This window comes from Notothenia rossii (assembly GCF_949606895.1).
Source record: "Notothenia rossii genome assembly, chromosome: 5".
NCBI lineage: Eukaryota > Metazoa > Chordata > Actinopteri > Perciformes > Nototheniidae > Notothenia > Notothenia rossii.
The window spans coordinates 64427994-64442207 of record NC_136903.1 but is presented as its reverse complement, the minus strand read 5'-3'; the positions used below and the strand labels follow the sequence as shown (position 1 = coordinate 64442207).

At 44.8% G+C, this 14214-nt stretch overlaps 1 long non-coding RNA gene across 2 annotated transcripts in view; it reads right to left on the bottom strand.

Moving 5' to 3' along the window:
• The window catches only part of LOC307040494, a 27010-nt gene continuing 12796 nt past the window's right edge, over positions 1-14214 (bottom strand). For both annotated transcript variants that reach the window (XR_013808520.1, XR_013808521.1), the window contains one exon: positions 1-8531. This is a non-coding gene — a long non-coding RNA (uncharacterized lncRNA). The remainder of the gene's footprint in view (positions 8532-14214) is intronic.

Sequence of the window (14214 nt, the reverse complement as noted above, 5' to 3'; positions counted from 1 at the left end):
TTGTCTTTCGTTGGTTCTTTATTTGAAGCGCTTCAAAGGTACATGTCTCACAGAGTATAGAGTAGTCTGCAGGAGTGCACACAGGGTATAATGTGTGTGTGTGTTTTATAGAGGACTGATGCTGTGCAGGAGGTAATAAAGTTAAGGACTTTGACAGAAAACTGTTATCTTACAATCCTCCCATAGGGAGGACCGCATTCTTCAGGTACGACCTTGGCGACCTTGGCGGGATGCTCCCTTGTGGTTCAACAGGTTGAGTTGCTCCAATACAATTTCTAAGCATAATATAATCATTTGGCTTTACCATATAAAGTAACATAAGAAATTGCCACTACATTCCCCCCCTTTTGATCATATTTGATCAATCAAGAAAATAAAACAAATGACAGGATAGACTGATATAACACATCAATGAATACATTCCATCGCTGGTTTAAGTAAACACATCATAAACATATCATGGAAAGTGGCTGTTTTTGTGGAGGACAGACTCCGTATGTAGAAAGCAAAAGAATACTGAAAAGAGGGAATGGCAATTTTACACACAATTTTACAGTTCAGTGTCTGACTCTTCAGTGTCGGAATCAGTGGGGGCTGAATCTGGGTTGGTCGTAACTTTGTCAATGGTTTGAGGTAGAGCGGTGTATTGTACGAATGCAGAGGAGATCATACTAGAAAAACATTTCTTCATGAGGGGAACTACACAGCATGTACAACAGAGGAGCAAAGCTATGATGGTGAGGAGTGGCGTGACTATTCTGGCCAGCCAACCTTCCCACCCTCCCGATGTGAGCCAGGACCACCAGTCCCAGCCTATAGGGTCGTAGTCCACGTCGTCAGCCTTCATGTCTGCCAGAAGTGCGTTAAGGTGTTTTATGGTGCAAGTCATGTTCTCTGATATGTCTGGAATGTATGTGCAACAAGAGTCTCCAATAACATGACATAGGCCCCCCCTTGAGGCAAACAGGATATCTAGAGCAAATTGATGTTGCATTAGCATATTTCTAGTTGCTACCATAAACGGATTCAGCGCCTGAAAACCTTGAGTAACTTCGAAAGTGAGGTTTTCCAATCGTGTGTGTATTTTGTCTATATTATGAGCGTTATTCACGGAGCCCCACCAGGGGAACGCCCCGCTGAAACCCTTCTCGCCGTGAGATGTCATTGAAGCCCTCTTAGCCCTATGGTGGTCGGGATGTCTGAATTCTGGATAGTGGTGTGTGGTATGCATCAATGAGTCGAGAACGGTGATTGCTGGAGTCAAATCCACTAAGGTGCACATGCCCGTCCAAAAGGGTGCTAAGACTTGATACAACTTGTTTCCGCACAGCCACACATAGTCTTGCGGAGCCCCTGCCCCAGCATCGGTAGGCCATGCTAGGAGAAGAGAGGTATGCGTGACATTAGGGAATGCTTGGGACGAATTGATTCTATCGGGAAATCCTTTTACTAGACAGTCTTTGAGATTGAATTTTTCAGCGCCGCATGTGTTTTTTATGATACGAGTACAACCCGTGGTTGTGCCAAGGTGTAAGCCTATGCGGTTTTTCCTTCTACTAATGCAGAGACTATGGGTAAGGTTTTCTAGACGGCTGGGGTGAACGCGTGCCACCGGGTCGTACAATTCGAAGGAGTTAGTCATCATCTCGGTGGAGTTTATTGCGCGCAGTGTGGCGTTCGCCATGTGCTCACATGGTGCTGGAAGAGAGGCGTTTGCAAAATACCATTTATTCAACCCTCTGGTAGACCCGGTCAGGGCCATAAAGGCACACAGCTGTTCTGTGTTGTTTAGAGGTCGTGGGCGAACAGGTAATGCCATTGATGAGTCCTGGGGGAAAAGGGTGCATGCATAACATGAACCGTTTTGCCCTGCGGCCTGCAGAAATGACCTTAGAGTTTGCCACCATACGTTACCGTCTAGTCTATTACTAGTTTTCCAAACGTCGTCTTTTAAGTCGTCAATGCTGTTACCTACGGAAGGGTCATGTTTCAGAACGGTTGATGTACCTATTGATGTTAGAAGTTGTGTTAGAGGTTTGGCTTTAGGGGTGTCGTTTTTGGGGGTGATGTCTATATAAAACGCGCCACATGGGTCTTTGCCAGATACATACGCGCAAACAACGTAATAGCCCCTGTCTGATATTTTGGCCTCCTGTAGTTGTAGTAGGACGGCGGGACTTGATGAGTTGACTTTAGAGATAGATAGTCTCCTTTTGATTTTTGTTTTGTCGGCCCATAAGGTATAACCCCAGTCCTTGCGTGAGGTGGTCCATAAAACCAAAGCCCATCCTCCGGAACAGTGGGTACTAGTGTAAGTGCCATCTATTACATAGCAGATGTAAACGTCTGCCCGCCCCAGCTTCATAGGGTCGGGGCAAGGGAAGTAGTTACACGGGTCTAACTGCACTGTGCTATCTTCCCCTTCTCCCAGAGTAATGTTACCAATCCCTGCTTTGATAAGCCCCTTTGACCATACGGTTCTCCCGGATTCCCCAACGTACCTTTTTGCTACTTTGACTTTGATTAGAGGGTTGTGTACTAACCATGGATACATGAAGTATAGGATTATGGCAAACACAAAACCCATAAGGAATATGCAAAGGATCCACTCTACTAGTGTCCAGACCCTCCAACAGTTTCTGCATTGCTCACAGTTGCGTTGTCGTCTTTCCAGGTGGGCGTTAGCCAATTCTTGTCCGAGGGGTTCCATCTTCAATCACTCGCCAGCGATCCGGCAAACAGTTTATGTTGGTGTCGTCGTCTGCTTCGTGGATGTGTCTAGTCTGACTGAGCCCGTGCCTTCATGACCATGTCAATTAAACCCCACACCATGACGGCACAGGCGAGGAACCAGAGGCATATGAAAAAGCACAGCTGGCCGTCGCCCATGAGTCTTGTGTGTGGTACTAGGGTGTATGTGCTGCGTGTGTGGTGCTGGTGGTGACTTGGCACGTCACTTGTCGTCGTCTGTTTCTACTGGACCGGCTAGACTGGGGCGGAGATGACAGCTTTGCAGTGGCTGGCGTGGACCCACGTGGCTCTCTCGGCGACCTTGACCGCTGTCTGGGTGACGAGAAGCACCTGGTAGGGACCTTGCCAACGGCTGGATCTCCAGCTCTTTCTCCGGAAGTCCTTGACCAGCACGAAGTCGCCTGGTTGGATACGGTGGAGTGGACCAGTAGCAGGGGTAGGTAGAGCTGCCGCTACCTGGCGTCTGATATCTGCTAAATTGGATGACAGGTTAACACAATATGACAACATAGCATCCTCACACAAAGTTGTGGAGGGGAGAGGACATCCTGGAGCCTTGATCCCAATCTGTGGAGGAGCTGCAAAAAGGATCTCAAACGGGCTGAGTTGACTCCGTGTTCGTTTCCGCATCCTCATGTACATCAGCACAATGGGCAGGGCTTGTGTCCAGGATAAACCTGTGTCTGCGCAGCATTTTGCTAGCTTGTTTTTGATTGTACCGTTCTCTCTTTCCACCGCACCACCACTCTGTGGATGGTAAGCACAATGCTTTCTGATGTCCATGCCAAGGTATTCTCCTATCTGTGCAATGGCCTCATTAGCAAAATGTGAACCATTGTCGCTAGAGATCTTGCTTGGTATCCCCCATCTAGGAATAATTTCCCTTAGTAAAGCTTTAGCCACAGCATTTGCTGTCTGTGCGTTTACCGGAAATGCTTCAACCCATTTGGACCACATGTCAACCATTACAAGACAGTGTTTCTTACCCTCGGATGGACTAAGTTCGATGAAATCCAGCATTAGGTGCTCAAATGGTCTAGTTGGGGGTGGGTGTGCACCTGTTCCTGTAACCTTTACCGGTCTACCAGAATTTTGCGTAATGCAAATTAAGCATGCTTCACAATGCTTTTGAGCTGTTACTGTGAATCCCCTTGTGAACCAATGTTGATTGATAGCCTCTAACATCCCCCCTTTTGACACATGATCCAACCCATGTGTCAATTTAGCAAAATGTGAGAAAAAATGCCTCGGGAGACATGGATTGGAATTTGGACCAACCCAAATGCTGGAGGTGGGGTCAAAGGTAGCACCAGCAGTTTTCCACTGTGCTTTTTCTGTTGGTGGAGCTAACTGCTGCATGGCAGTTAGTGACGACATATTGTCAGTGATGGAGGAAACAGGGATGTTAACAAACGAGTGTGCGTGTGGTGCGAGAGGAATCAGGGCGGCTGCCTTTGCAGCTGAGTCAGCAGCAGCATTTCCTAATGAAACGGGGTCGGTGTTGCTGGTGTGTGCAGCACATTTACATACTGCGACCTCAGACGGGAGCAGAATGGCGTCCAATAAGCCTGCAACTAGGACATGGTTAAGCACTGGCTTACCGTCAGATTTCAGGAATTGTCTACACTTCCAGATAGCCCCAAAATCGTGTACTACCCCGAAGGCATAACGTGAGTCAGTGTAGATAGTTACAGATTTGCCTTTTGCCAAAGTGCAGGCCTCAGTCAGTGCTATGAGCTCTGCTGCTTGTGCTGAGAGGTGGCATGGGAGCGGTCCGGAACAGAGGACAGCAGAATCTGAAACAACAGAGAAACCCACCCGATTAGTGCCCACAGGGTCGCGAGAGGCGGACCCATCAACATATAAAACAAGGTCAGGGTTGGTCAGGGGTACATCTTTTAAGTCAGGTCTGGGAGTATATACAATAAGAAGCTCGGCAACACAGTCGTGTTCGTCACCGTCTTCTGGGAGAGGCATAAGAGATGCTGGGTTCAGAGTGGTACAGCGTTTGACTTCAACATTAGGCATGTCTAGCAGGCATGTGTGATACCTAAGATAACGTGCAGCAGAGAGGTGTGATGTTCTCTGTTCACAGAGGATGAGAGAAACAGCATGTGGAACCAACAGTGTTAAAGGTGCATAACCTACAATGTCACGTGAGGAGTTGAGAGCTTTTTCAGCTGCAGCAACTGCACGGAGACGTTTAGGCAGGCCAGCAGCTACAGTGTCCAGCTTGGAGGAAAAATAGGCAACAGGCCTCTGTTTTCCCCCATGATCTTGAAGGAGAACTGAGGTCATACACCCATCGCGTTCATCTACTGCCTGTGTAAAAGGCTTGGTAGGATCAGGCAGACCTAGCGTCGGCGGGGATTGGAGAGCCAGCTTCATGTTAATGAAGGCTTCGTCGGCTTCCGGCGTCCATATAAGGCGATCCGCAGGTTTCAAACCGGTGACATGCGTGATTGTACGGAGTGGCTGTTCGAGCGGAGAATAGTTAGGAATGAATGACCTGCAGTATGAACACATACCCAAAAATGACATCATCTGTCGCTTAGTGACAGGTTTTGGCAGAGCAGCCAATGATGCAATACGCTTATCTGAAAGTGTTTTTCCCTCTCCTGAAATGATGTGACCCAGAAATGTAACTGTCTTTTGCACATACTGAAGTTTAGACAAACTGGCCTTGTGGCCCTCAGCTGCGAGGTGTTGTAACAAGGAGATGGTATCAGCTTCACACTGTTCTGCTGTGGGTGCGCAAATCATGAGGTCATCAACATATTGTATGAGAGCGGTGCCTTTGGAAACTTGTAGAGAGGCCAAACTTGTACACAATGCTTGGTTGTACACAGTGGGAGATTCGCAGTAGCCTTGACACAAACGTGTGAATGTGTATGGCTTACCCTCATATTCAAATGCGAACCAAAATTGACTGTCTTTGTGTACAGGGACACTGAAAAATGCATTTGAGAGGTCTACAACAGTGAAAAAGGCTGCAGAGGCTGGAACCTGAGAGAGAATGAGATAAGGATTTGGAACGAGCGGCGCACGTGCATATACGGCTTCATTTACAGCTCGTAAATCCTGCACAAATCTCCATTCGTCAGGAGGTTTGTCCCGGATCTTTTTAACAGGAAACACTGGAGTACGTACCGGAGAATCATTACATGGAACAATGACCCCTTGTTTAAGCAGAGAGGTAAAAACTGGCCGGATGCCATCAACAGCTTCACGCTTTAATGGGTACTGGGGTTGGTTTGGGCGGTAGGTAGACTTTGGGGTGATAACAATAGGTTCGGCAGAACGGATTAGACCAACATCATATTTGTGAGCTGCCCAGAGTGTCGGAGGCACATCTTTTAGCGCGGCAGGAAGCTCAGAAATATGAGAGTAACCTGAAAACACAGGCTCCCCTGGGCCTGGCACAGGGTTAACAGAATCATCCCCAATCAGAGCCAGAGTACGCAGCGCGTGTACATTACAGTTGACATCGTACTTAAACACATCATGTGACATAGAGTACATGATCTGAGGTGTGTGTGTGGCTGTCCAATCAGTAATAGATTCCCAATCTTTAACGAATGGACCCAAATCCCTCCACTTATCAGTGGGGCCCCTTGCTAGTGAAATGTGTGGGACCGCCCCTGGGATTTGATACAGCTGGTGTTGTGCGGGTGTGAGTGTGACAGAAATAGCGCTGCGCAGCGAGCTCCAATACATCGTTTTAAGCATGATTTCATCATTCACACATTCCAACAGAAACTGTTCATCATAGTATTTGCATTTATCATCAGAAACACTAGCAGTGCAATGCAAATGAGGAGCTTCCATAAACACAGCCAGTGAGGAGACACGCTGACGGGCCAAACGCAACAGTTTCTGAGAATCAGGAAATGTTGCCAACCATTGATACACATACAACAATTCTTCGTCAAATGCGAGTTTTTGGACCATCATAGGAGATGGTCGTCTGACCTTTAGACCCTCATTTGTAGAAATGAGATCAAGGCCAAACCGGAGGATCAGATCTCTGCCCAATAAGTTTATAGGGCAGACAGATGACAGAAGAAAACTGTGTTTTACTGATGTGGGAAATGGATGGCTGGCATCACCGTTATCTCTACACTGAATTGGTACAGAAAACTTCTCCTTTACAGTCGCACCAGCAGCTCCTATTGAGTGGATAAATCTACCACTAAATTTACAATTTGGCAAATCTGCCAGTTTTACCACAGAATGTGTAGCCCCAGAATCAACCAAAAATGTAACATCAACACCCATGATAGCCAGAGTTAGTGTGGGAAATTTCTTAAATGCTGTTTTAGTGTCATATTTCAAATATGTACCCTCTTTAACCACAGGCATGTTTTCAAATTTTTCTAATGTATCAATAGCTTGCATGATGTGTGTGTGTGTGGCACTTCCCTGTTTTGATGCTGCAGGCAGAGGTCCCGTCTCGCTCGACCGAATTCCCTCCTCTTCCTCCACCTCCTCCCGCAGACGATGTCAGTTTGAAGAATTGTCATTGTTTTGAGCAGATTGAGTGTCTTTCTTTTGGGTGTTCTTCGGACATTCAGCGATAAAGTGACCCATTTCACCGCAGTGGAAACAAGCACCATTATTGCCAGTGTAGTTGCCTCCTCGTCCTCTGCCTTTTCCTCTGAAACCTCCACGGCCTCGGATACCTCCCCTGCCTCTTTGGCCCCCCCTGCCACGGCCGTCTCCTTGGGGTTGGTGTAGATGGAGATGCCCGAACAGGTGGAACTGCCTCTGCTGGATCCCCACCCATGGCACCGGCGTCCAGATGGTTTGGGTCTCGATACGACGGGGGAGGTGGATGGGCCTGAGGGTGGAACGGAAATCCGTGGTCGAGGAGAGGGTCCCTCGTACCTGTAAGAGACGGATACAGAGAAGTGGATGTCTGGTGGAATGGCTTGTGTGACTTCGGACAACATTTATTTTCCCTTTTTTCTTCACTTTCATCATCCACCTTTATTTTCTTTATTGCCGAGGCCAACTGCCTCCTTTCACGGCATTCTGCTTCACCCTCCCAGTATTTTAACCACTTTCTGTGACTTTCTATGTTTTCCAACTCTTTTACTTTAATTGTACTCTTCTTTCTCATTCCATCTTCACACTCTTGTAATTTGTCCTTTAGGTCTTTGATTTTTAATTTACTCAAAGATCCTCCCTTCGGAAATCCGAACATTTCCGTCCATATATTTAATTTAGACAGACTGCTTTCACCATATTTTGCTCGCATGACATCTACAATTGGGCCCTCTGGAGGCTCTGCCCCCTTACTTTGCTTTGTCCCCATGGAGAAAGTCTTTAAGTGTTACCAAAACACCCCGTGTTACCAAAACACTATTTTTCACCCGTCGGTGATGTGATATTTGTTCCTCAGTACAAATCACACAAAAACTGATCGTAAAACCTTTTACGACGGATATACCAAATATCCTACGGATATACCAAATATCCTACTTTTGAGCAACCCGCTTAATAAATGTCATGGAGGTTAATTACGTTTTACTTTTAAACAATTAGAAATTGTACATCTCACCAGATATTTTAGAGGAATTGAGTTCGTTGGATCTCGTGAAGTCAATCAGTTTCACTCAGGCGCTGGTCCTCTCGTCCCGTAACACTTTCTGTCGAGGTAGAGGAGAATCCGAGGATCCCGGAGCGACCACCAGCGTCCCTGGGTGTCCCCGATGGAGCTTTCAGAGATCCCACTCTTCTGACACCAATTTGTCGTGGATATTTTAAACTCTTCAATACTGTAAAGATGTACAATGAGAGTAATCAATAATAAACTGGTGAAAGCAGGCAGCGTTGTCTTTCGTTGGTTCTTTATTTGAAGCGCTTCAAAGGTACATGTCTCACAGAGTATAGAGTAGTCTGCAGGAGTGCACACAGGGTATAATGTGTGTGTGTGTTTTATAGAGGACTGATGCTGTGCAGGAGGTAATAAAGTTAAGGACTTTGACAGAAAACTGTTATCTTACAATCCTCCCATAGGGAGGACCGCATTCTTCAGGTACGACCTTGGCGACCTTGGCGGGATGCTCCCTTGTGGTTCAACAGGTTGAGTTGCTCCAATACAATTTCTAAGCATAATATAATCATTTGGCTTTACCATATAAAGTAACATAAGAAATTGCCACTACAAGATTAAGTATATAAAACGTTATTTTGTATATTTTACACATCAGCAGAAACAGAGAGAGAGAGAGATGGAAGGAAGGGGTGAGGAAGTCTCCCCCAACTCTACAGACACAGGCCATAGAAAAGAGGAAAGTGTGACATTAGGAAGGCAAAAGGTGTTTTCTTTGTTCTGATCAGACCGAATCCGCATACTCTGTCTGAAATACCTGGAGAGTTACTTTTGTTAGAGCTTTCAGAGCTTTCTGAACTTATTTCTTAGCAGCACTGGGCATTTTTGTGTTGTATTGTATACAGTTGAAAAGTGCACAGATAAACAGTCAAGCATGGGCGGTAAAAATGTGTCTCCTCAGGCTCTCTAATACACACACAGTCATCTCTCAAACGAGGTGCCTGCCTGCTTTCCAGGACTTTTTACAGCCTCTGGCCGACTGCAGGGCCATGGGGTGTTAAGACAGGCACCTATAGCTCTGGAGTGAAGGTCTCCCCACACACACACACACACACACACACACACACACACACACACACACACACACACACACACACACACACACACACACACACACACACACACAAACACACACACACACACACACACTCTCACACACACACACACACACACACACACACACACACACACACACACACACACACACACACACACACACACACACACACACACACACACACACACACACACACACACACACCTCCTTGGGAGGACATCAGTGAAGGTCCCCACACCCACACAAACAAACACACACACACACACACACACACACACACACACACACACACACACTTGGGGGGCGGGCCCACCTGTCACTTTTTATGCATACTAATGTGATTGAAACATTTTTTATGATACACCATAAGGCGCAACAGTGGGGGCTTTTCACACCTGTGAATACACATCAACCCCCTCCTATCGACGGATCTCACACCTACTTGGGATATCACACCTATTTGAGATCTCACACCTCGAACAAAGGGGAGGTGGGACTTAGCTCATTAGCATAAGTAGGTAGAGGTGTGACCTTTCACAGCACCTGTCACTTTCTATGCATACTAATGAGACGAAAGCGGGATGAATCTTACTACTCACATGCAAAGGATGTAAACTCTGGCTTATCCCTGCGTGGTATTATAGTAATAGCAAACAGCAACGTTCAACTCCTTTAATGGTATATTGCAAGTGCAATAAGAAGCAACAGGGACGTTAATCTACGTCGGTAATATTAACTTTATTTAATAAAAGATTTACATCATACAGCCCATGTAGTATAATATTTTACAAATGATGAATTACAGCAAACATGTGCAATATATCCATTATTACAGCTCCGTGGGCTGGCAGTAAGGCGATATGGGTCCGTTCTTATTGTGCATCCATGGGTAAAGGTAAAACTCATTTAGTACTGAACACGTCAGATTACATGAACATGCCGGGCGGCGCGGTCCCGTGGGTTAGATGCGCATTCATAATGCAGAGGGAAATAACTCTCAGAATAACGTTATTAACACATTTGACAACTTGAGGAACGAATGTTTTTAATAAGGGCTATACAAGTGTTCATACTGGGTAGTTTGTTTAGTTTAAAAAAAATTATCCAACAATTTACAGACCATTCTTTCCCAATGTAAGTCAATGGGAAAAAGTGTTTCCGGGCCTGGCAACCAAACGGAAGTGTAGTATCGCCGTTTGGCCAGCACGAATATTTTCATCAGAGTCCGGCGCACTTCCTGGGGGCTTGATTGGACTGCGCTGCGTCCAGTGGACCTTTAACGAAACGTGCTATGTGGGAAACACCATAGCGTGCATTGCGGCTACAACATCCAAATCATCGAGCTTGAAACGTCTGTTTCCGGTGACTTTATTTTGAAAATCAGTTCCTGACGGACTGCTTAAAAGCCCAATATTATAGAATTAAACGAATAAATAAAAACAAGGATAATAGTGTGTTATTGTTGAGTAAATAACAGTGTGTTATTTAGAAAAGGATAACAAATTTGAAGGAAAAAAAGATTAAAAACAATACAGATTTCAGTATTTTGAGGCTCTGAGTCCCATTTCTTTTCCTCACGGACGGCAAAAAAGTCAGACATTATACGATTACAAATAAAATCAATAATCGTAGCTTGATATTGTCGAATAACATGTTTTTATGGACCACACAGCTTCCGGTCTTCTCCATGGTCTTCACAGGCAAGACCGTATCCATTTGCGTCTCATATGCACGCAAAACTCGGACTCAGAACTCAATGGGAATAGTTGGCGTATGATAGGCACGCAAAATCGGACTTTAGCGTATCTATTGCACGCATTTTCCAATGTTTAAAGTCGTGTGATTTGTACGCAGACTGAAGAGAGTGGGTTGAAATAACAGTGTGTGGTTTAGAAAAGAATACGAAATTAGAAGGAAAAAACGATGAAACAATACAGATTTCAGTATTCTGAGCCCCTACTCTCCCCATAACTGACAGCAACAAAAGTCCTACATTATTCAATTAAAATAAAGAAGTAAAAACAATAAGTGTGGCTTGATATTGAGTTAGAAAAAGGTTGATAAACGCTGTGAGAATGGATCTGCGGGTAGCATTCGCTCGCGATCTCAAGTCGTCTACAACATACGTTTAGGGAGCTATATAGAAGCCTATGGACATCCCGGAAAGTTGAAAATGTACGCTAAGGACCGGCCCCTTGCCTTGGAAAAAGCCGACACAGGGGACTTGACATAACGTCAAAATAGGCCAACCTGGGAGTGAGGATGTGTTGGCAAACCATGGGGGAGACTATATGCCAGGACAACATGGAGGAAAAGGCACAGACCAACTGCATGACATGCTATTCAATGTTTATTGAATTCCATTTATTTACAATGGATGTTCCTAAAACAACACATTTAACATCATCATGCTGCTGCTGCTAGCCCTTTGACTCCTTGTGCTGTCAGTTGACAATCATTGATAGGCACCTGTCGGTCTCCTGTCCTTTCTGAAAGTCATAAAGATTACATAAGTAATTTATACCTCATTCACACCAACGGTGTTTCAGGGCCGGTTCGGAGCTGGAGCTTGAAAAGCACCGGGTTTTCCTCTTCACACCGCAGCGGAGCAGCCTCTTAGCTCCGGAATCCGGTTCATTTCGAGCACCAAAAAATTGTCCGGCCAGAGCAAAAGCACCACATACGTCACGCTTACGTCGAGGCGGGGGCAGGGGCGGGATCAACTCCTGAACAACAACAAAAAGCCGGCGTTTTATCCAGTTTGTACACAACGATGGAGAAACTTAACAAGCAGCAATGGTCCACTGAAGAGACCAGCTACCTACTGGGAATCTGGTCTTCCGAAGAGGTATAGAGGAAGCTGGAGCACAATCGGCCATTGTTGTTGTTGTCGGTGTCAGCTGTGAGGGGTTTCTGCGCGGTTTGGCTTTATGAAGCAGGCACGCAAACGGTTACATCATGACGCAAACGATGACGCAATGACGCAGCACCAGTCGCACTCTGGGCAGTGTGAAAAGAGCCGGAGCTAAACCGAAGAACCGGTTCTGAACCTGAAAAGCTCTAGCACGTAGCTTGAACCGGAGTTGCGTTGGTGTGAATGAGGTATTAGATGATGGATTACTGAAACCACCATGAATTAAAGAAATGGTAGAAATGTATCTAATCAGAATTTTGAAACCTTCCTTCCCATCCCCTCCCTCTAAATATATCAATAAACATTAGGATGTGATGCTCCTGACTACGATACAGGTTTAAGAAGATAATATTTGTTTTAAAGAATTCAAAGCGATAAACAACCAAGGCAACGTTAGCCTAACATGTATATGTTAACAGGTAAGATAGCTGTTCACACTGTCTATTTTCTACTTTTTGTAATGCTATTTTATTTCTATTTAAGATGTTTACATTTTCGATTGTTTAATTCTAGTCTTTTAACTGTTTAATGTACAATGCCTTGTCTTTTGCTGCTGCAGCGTAAACATTTCCCCATTTGGTATCAATAAAGTACTTGTTTTTTTATCTTAATCTTCAAATACTAGCACATTTTACTTAAAAAAAACCAAAACATTGATGTAACTACATACACATATCAATGTTACATTACATTGCATTTAGCTGACGCTTTTATCCAAAGCGACTTACAATAAGTGCGTTCGACCAACAAAATACAAACTTGAAGAAAACAGAATCATATAAGTACATCAGGTTTCATAGAGCTAAAACATTTCAAGTGCTACTCAACTGGCTTTAGATAAGTATTTTATACATATTGCAAATCAAAACTTTTATTGAACACTAATTACCAAAAATTGCATTTCTATCCTGTTATTTATGCATTCAAATCGTGATTCAAATGGCCCGCCACGAACTTCCGGGAAAACTGTTGAGTCTCCCTGAACCACGTGACGAACAAGCATTTTGTACTTCCGAGGGCCCTTCTCACTTCGGTTGAATGGATTCCTTGCGTCCCTTACTTGCGTCGTTTCCCTACGACGCCCTCCCACCAGGGAAGCATGGAGAGATGCAAGGAAACCACGAGAAGCAGGGAAATGAGTTTTAAGAGCAATTGGACGTCCTTTCCTCCGGAGCGTCACGTGAAGCGACGTCCGTTTGTGATGACGCTGCACAGCTGATCGTCTGACAGCAGCCAGCTCTGTCCCCGTCCCACGCATTTACTGACACAAACATTTGTATCATCTGTTGTAGACCCAAATAAATAAAAATAAGAACTAATTCTCAAAAAAGATAAACGCCATTCTTAAAATGTATAAACAAACAATAGTTTGATTAATATTGATTAGAGTGCACAAAATAAATAAAAATAATTCAGAGAAGATAAAGAGGTATGTTATCTATCAAAACCCAGTTAGATTAACATTCATTGGATTGCACACTTTGTTTGTTTGTTTGGATATGTAGCAAATTAACATTTTAAATAGCACTTAATGACTGACTGAATGGAAATGACAATGAATAAAAATGTATAACGAAAATAGCGATCATGAAAATGTTTCCAAAAAATGAATAAAATGATTTTTGACCACTTTGTTGTTCAGATATATCACATATTTGTAACTAAATGATACATGAATTGAAACAAAACACGGTATAAACTGAGGAGTGACTCCCGTGAGGTTCATGTATTTTCTTCACTCCGCTGGGAAACTGCTCTCATGTCAAGAAGCATCAGATCAGTGCATGCGCTGCATCGTCCAATCAGTGAGCGATACACAGTAAGGGGCTGGGCGAGTGTCTGAGGATTTCATCGGAGGATGGTCTGATGGTTCCT